Source organism: Panthera uncia, chromosome D1 (genome assembly GCF_023721935.1).
Source record: "Panthera uncia isolate 11264 chromosome D1, Puncia_PCG_1.0, whole genome shotgun sequence".
Taxonomy (NCBI): domain Eukaryota; kingdom Metazoa; phylum Chordata; class Mammalia; order Carnivora; family Felidae; genus Panthera; species Panthera uncia.
In genome coordinates this window covers 23,568,403-23,574,402 of record NC_064808.1, presented here as the reverse complement: position 1 = coordinate 23,574,402, position 6,000 = coordinate 23,568,403, and the positions used below count along the sequence as shown (strand labels likewise).

At 40.6% G+C, this 6,000-nt stretch overlaps 1 protein-coding gene across 8 annotated transcripts in view; it reads left to right on the top strand.

The window, feature by feature from the left end:
* The window catches only part of IFTAP (intraflagellar transport associated protein), a 66,121-nt gene that overhangs the window by 36,403 nt on the left and 23,718 nt on the right, over window positions 1-6,000 (top strand). The window lies entirely within an intron of this gene.

Below are 6,000 nucleotides of genomic sequence, written 5' to 3'. Positions count from 1 at the left end.
TTTTGTAAATTATACCTCAATAAAGCTATGGAGAGGTGGAGCTACCATTCATGGGTACTTAGATCCTTACTGTGAGTTCTTCACTGGATGACTATATGACCTTGTGACTCTGGATTTGGCTCGAGAAGAGGAGCATCCCATTTGTCTGTAAATATTTCCGATTAAGAAAATGAGTTGTTTGCGCACAGACTTGAAAGTTCTAAGTAGGTAAACTTGTGATACAAAAAGAAAGGAACTTTTGGATGCAGCAAGATCCTGCCTTGTGTAGACAATGTCAGCAGCAACTGTCACCCTGTTACGGACTCTGGGAGCTGAGGGAGGCTGTGCTCACGCATGAGGTATCTGCTACTAAGGCAGGCCACCTCCCTTCTGTGGCCTTGGCTAAATCAGTTGGGAAGGTGAGCTTATCTTATGGGATGATACGTGTAGCCTCTTTGCACCAAAGTGTAATCCATTTCACAGGTTGCAAGCATGCCGTATTATCTACTTCCATCATCACAGAGCTTGTTAAGAAAAAAGAAGTTACTTAGGGTGTACCAAATTAAATTAAAAGAATAGTACAGGTTGCAGTGGAGAGATAAGGTGAATATTTGGAGATATCTAGAGGGAGGAAATATAACCACCTGGAGATAGTGTCTTCATTTCTGTTTTGGAGACAAAAAATAAAAATAAATAAATAAAACAAAAGAACTCCCTTTGTGAGCTCTTTTTTTCCTTTCTTAAATCCTTTGCTGAGGGTCCCTTTAGCTCTTACCTGGATTACTTCCTGTACTTTCTGCTTTTCGCTCCAGTGTCTGATCTCCTCTGCTCCATTCTCTCCATCATCTCCTTAGAGCACAGCTCTGATTGTGACTCCCAAGGGCCTAGGTTAAACTACAGAGTTTTTGTTTGGCCCTCCGAGTATCACCCCTTCCACCTGTCACTGAAGGTGTGCTCCCACCTTCCTGGAATACTCTGTGATTCTTCCTCAGGCTCCCTGTTTTCTCACCTTGGGAGCTCTGCTCATGCAGTTTTCCCTTTTTGTGGGATAACCTCAGCAGTGCTCCGCTGTTGAAATTGTAGCTGTAGTTTTCCAAAGCCCAGCTCAGATGCTCCACGCCTATGTGAAGCCTTTTGTGATTCTTCCAAACCTGTTGTGATTTCTCCATTCTCTTACTTTGTACTCCCTTACATCGTCCGCCGTAGTTGTGTTCTGTCTTGGTCGTTGACATATCCAGCTTAACTTCTCTGGAGACTCTGTAAGCATGGGGACGGGGTCTTGCCCATTTTTGTCACCTTGCATATAGCCGATGCCCACAATATAACTTTCAGATCGAATGGATTGCACGGCTCAGCAGCCACTCGGATTCTCTTCCTGTAAATCACCTTTCGGCTACTTTACACTCCCTTCACAGTTTTCTCTCTGTAAGTACCTAATGCTGGACATTTCAAAAATTTCAACTTATTCCTGTTGTGTCCCTCATCTTGGTCTTTTGACACATGTTTTTCCAGGCCAGGGTTGTACATTTGTGTCTTGGCAGCTTGAGAGCTGACTGTGAATAATGAGTCAATTATCATCCAGCCTCAGGGAAAGCACAATTATTCCTGACTGGCCTGGCTGAGGTAATCCTCTCCTCCCTGTGCCCTTTCAAATGAAGAACATAAAGCAGTTGGAATTCAGAGCACTGCAAAGGGAATTTAGACAAAACCTTTGTCTGCTGAATTTAGCTTCTTTGGATTTATTCTGATTTATGATTGATTGGTTTTTAAATTGCTTATTTAATCCTAACGACTATCGCTCCAGGGGAGGCCGGATACGAAGGAGCATGTGATCAAGAAGCAGTGGAGTGAAGTAGTTTGGCTGGACAAATCAAGAGCAAATATTATTGTCCAGAGAAACATTGCTCTAGGCTAGGAATATAAAGTGAAAATCACCCCCTGACTTTCAAAGTACCCAACCTTGTTATAAGCATGATTGCTTATCCCCTATTCTTTTTGCAGAAGGCTTTTTGCAACTGCCCAGTGTTGCACAGAATTTCCCCCCATGTATTTTTCTTTCCTTCCAGCAACATAGCCAATATCTCTTCATGACTGAGCACACGCTCTTGATTTATATTGCCGTGGATCGTGGGGCAGAAGGACAGACTCTCGAGGTTGCCGTCAGGAATCAATGGGTCATGAATTCTGATGTCGGTTGTGTTGATCTGTGAAAACTCTCCCACGAGCGTGGTGCTGCTATTCTCAGCACATGGGGTCTAGTCTAGTCTGGCTTTTGTATGGGCAGAATTTGAATTTTTAAAAAGCTTTTTTACAAAATTGAGTTCTCTGAAAGCGATCACTTTCATCTGGAAGAGACACAACCAATATGTGGTTAATGTTTAACTTATCAAGGCATCTGTGGTTTCCACCTTTTCAAAGAGTGAAATCTTTTTCCTTGGCCTGAAATTAGACATGGTAGGTATAGTTGGTGGTCTTGTAAGGGACATCTGTTAGAAGCTTATCTGTTTGGTACCAAAAGAAAATTGAAATTCCATTGTTTCAGAATAATGAAACCTTAAAAAACCTTTAGGAAAAAACAAACAAACAAACAAACGAAAAAACCCTTTGTTTCATCCATATTGAAGTTTTGACTCAGAAACACCCCAAGAAACTGTCTTTCAGGTCTCAATAACCTACTTGCATTCTGAAATATTGCTGCTAGATTTCTAAAGTGTATTATGTCTGATACTTATTTCAAAGCAAGAAACATTACGGATGAGATGAAAGGGGTAAAAGGACCCCGATGGAGCACAGAAGCAGATGAGACGGGCGCTTGGGTGGCACGTTTGGATTGCCACCAGGATAACTCTAGGAAGCAGCAGCTGGCTCTCTGATCAGGCTTTAGGCCACTTTGGATTCTGGGCTGTGCCAACATCTGCCATTTTGACATTATCATATCGAAAAAGAACTTTTTTTCCTATCTTATTCTGCCAAGAGATATAGTATTTGCTGTTTTTTCAAAAAATGATAAAAGCTTTCATAAGAAGCATTCTGGGTCTTTGGAGTGATAGAATATACATTCTTATGAAACTACTTTCAAGGTTCAGGAAGGAGGCTTAAAACTGTAGGTTCCGTCAGAGAGAGAACAAGTTCTTTTCTGAATCTTCTGGTATTTTTTCTTTCTTTTTCTTTTTCCTTTTCTTTTTCTTTTTCTTTTTTTCTTTTCTCTTTTCTTTTCTTTGCTATTCTTAAGTTTATTTATTTATTTTAAAAGGAGGGGGGTGCAGAGAGAGAGGAAGATAGACAATCCCAAGCAGGCTTGGTGCTGTCAGCACAGAGCCCAACGCAGGGCTCGAACCGACAAACCATGAGATTAAGAGATGATGTTTAAATGACTGAGCCACCAAGCATTCCTCTTCTGGTATTGTTTTTAGTGAAAGCTTTATGTTTACAAAAGGAAGTTTTAAAAGAATGAAGATGTTTTGTTAGATCTGAGATCCCTGCAATAGCTCAACATCAGCATCAGACGATGGGACTTTGTTATATATTGCTCATTATTTTGAAGGAGTCTCATTTGGTTATCTGTCAAATAACCTGAGCGTTTCATTGGAAATGGCAGAGGAGTGCATTGAGTGATTATGGGAACAATCAGAACTTGTCCTTACAGAGCATCTGTTCTTCTCAGACATCACTGCTTCTCAGGTATTTAAGTCAATAGACTATTACAACAGTGTGCTGGGACGTAGTGTGTTCTTAGTAAATACTAGCTTTAGGTTGTGCTGGATTTAAAGGAAAAGCAGGGAGAAGAGAAACTATTCCACCTCCTATTAGGACAGGGCACTGAAGGGGGTGCCTGGGTGGCTTAGCTGGTTAGGCGTCCGACTTCGGCTCAGCTCATGATCTCATAGTTCGTGGGTTTGAGCCCCATTTCGGGCTCTGTGCTGACAGCTCAGAGCCTGGATCCTGCTTCAGAGTCTGTGTCTCCCTCTCTCTCTGCCCCTTCCCCACTTGCACTCTGTCTCTCTCTCTCTCTCAAAAATAAGTAAACATTAAAAAAATAAAAACAAAAACAGTGCACTTAGGAATGACCGCTAGCCACAGGAAGTCTTCTTGTCTCTAACTTTGATGAAGTTTGAGGAGCCCTTCCGTTCCTCAGGTGAATCCTCCTGTCTCCAGGCATTTCTGTTCAGATCTTGCTCTACCCTGCTACCTTTGCTTATCTTTCCCCCAGGACCGATTTAGGACAGCTCTGGTTGTAAAAGGGGAAGAAATCGGGGAGGTAAGTCCGAAGACCATCACTTCCTCACCTATCTGATCTTTTCTAGTGCTGGTTGCTTACTCCAGCAGTATTATTGGCAACATTCCCATTACCTTACTCACTCAGCCCTCCACCCCCTGACCCCCACCCCTCCATGCCAGCTGCCAAGGCTAGTGCTTCCCATCAGAATTTCTGCCTTCCCAGTGGAAGCTACTTAGGAGTCATGGATGCTGGTGTAGGAGTAAGGAGAGAGAACTGACCTCAGCTTGTGTTATTTATTAACACAGACTTTTTAAGGAAAAAAAATGATGCATTCAGTATTTGCATTTTCCCTCTCTTGTTTATTGAGTGTTAATAACGTATTACAGACTAGGTTACCTTACCTCTGTGCCCCAACAGTATTCCAGCATTAATTAATTAATTAATGCATTAATTAATGCAAGTCTTAATTCTGCCAGTGATGTGGTAGACGGAAGCAAACAAAGGACTCTGACTGAACTTGCACTAGGCTGTAAACAACAAGAATCTCACTGCTTTTGATGCCATGCAAGTCATAGCTCCAGAGAAACAAACATGGCCACTCTGCTGGGTTAGGCTGTCTCCTACCGCTTTGGTTAGATACACGCCTAGGAAGCACACAGATCAAAGTTCTCCTGGCTCTATGACTACCATTGGTTCTTCTTGTGCTGTTGTAAACTTTTCTTTGTCTCCTTTCTGGGATTTTTTTTTTTTTTTTCTGTTTCATTCTTCTGTACTCTAAACACCCTTTCCCTTCATTTGCTATATCACTCTAAGTGGCATAGCACTGTGATTGGGAGTGTGGATTCTGAGTCAAAAGGCCTGGGTTCAAATCCCCACTCTGTGATTTGCCAGCTATGTGACTTTGAACGGGTTACTTGATCTCTCTAGTAGGTCTTGGTTTCCTCGTCTGTAAAATGGGGATAACAGATAGTATCTACCTCTAGGGTTTCTGTGTGCCTTAAATGAGATGTATGAGGCCCTTGTAAAAGAGGATTTGACACTCAATCCATGTTAACCCTCATTATTAGTTCTAATACTGAAAATAATTTTATGGTTTAAACCCCTATCCCAGTGTAATTTTGACCAGATATTTACCTCTAGCTATGATACAGCCTATGTCTATGCTGCCTCTGGGATGTTTCCCTCACTATTTCTACTGGCACCTCAAATGAGCATGATCAAAGCTTAATTCATTACCTCTCATCCAAATTTATCCCCCACATTTCTGTTAATGGCATCATGTTATCATAATCTTTTCAGTCTCTTAATTTAGGATTACTCTTAGACCCTTTCCTTATCCTAAGAAGATAATCACAAATGTGAACAGATTTAGCACAAAGATACTATAATTATAAATAGTCAAGAATGGTCCAACATTGCTCTTTAGAATTACATACGTGGACGCACAGATAAAATATGAGAAAAATAGCCTTTGGGAAAAAATTTTGTTACAGCTTTTCTGTTTTGTAAGATTAGGAGTGATTTTCTAATTTTAATTTTTTTCTCTTGCAAATTTTCCAAAATCATCCATACATTGCTTCCACATAAGGAAAACCTACCCTCAATTTTAGAAAAAAAAAAGAGAAATATAATATCTAAGAGTTTTGCAAATACTGTACTTTACTGACCTTGTAATGGTGGCTGAGAACAGTGTTGGATATATAGTAAGCACTTAATAAGTATTTATTGAAAAGTGAATGAAATAGTGTTATCTTTCTATGCATTTTTAGAAATAATTTTATAAGTTTTTTTTTTTTTTTAAA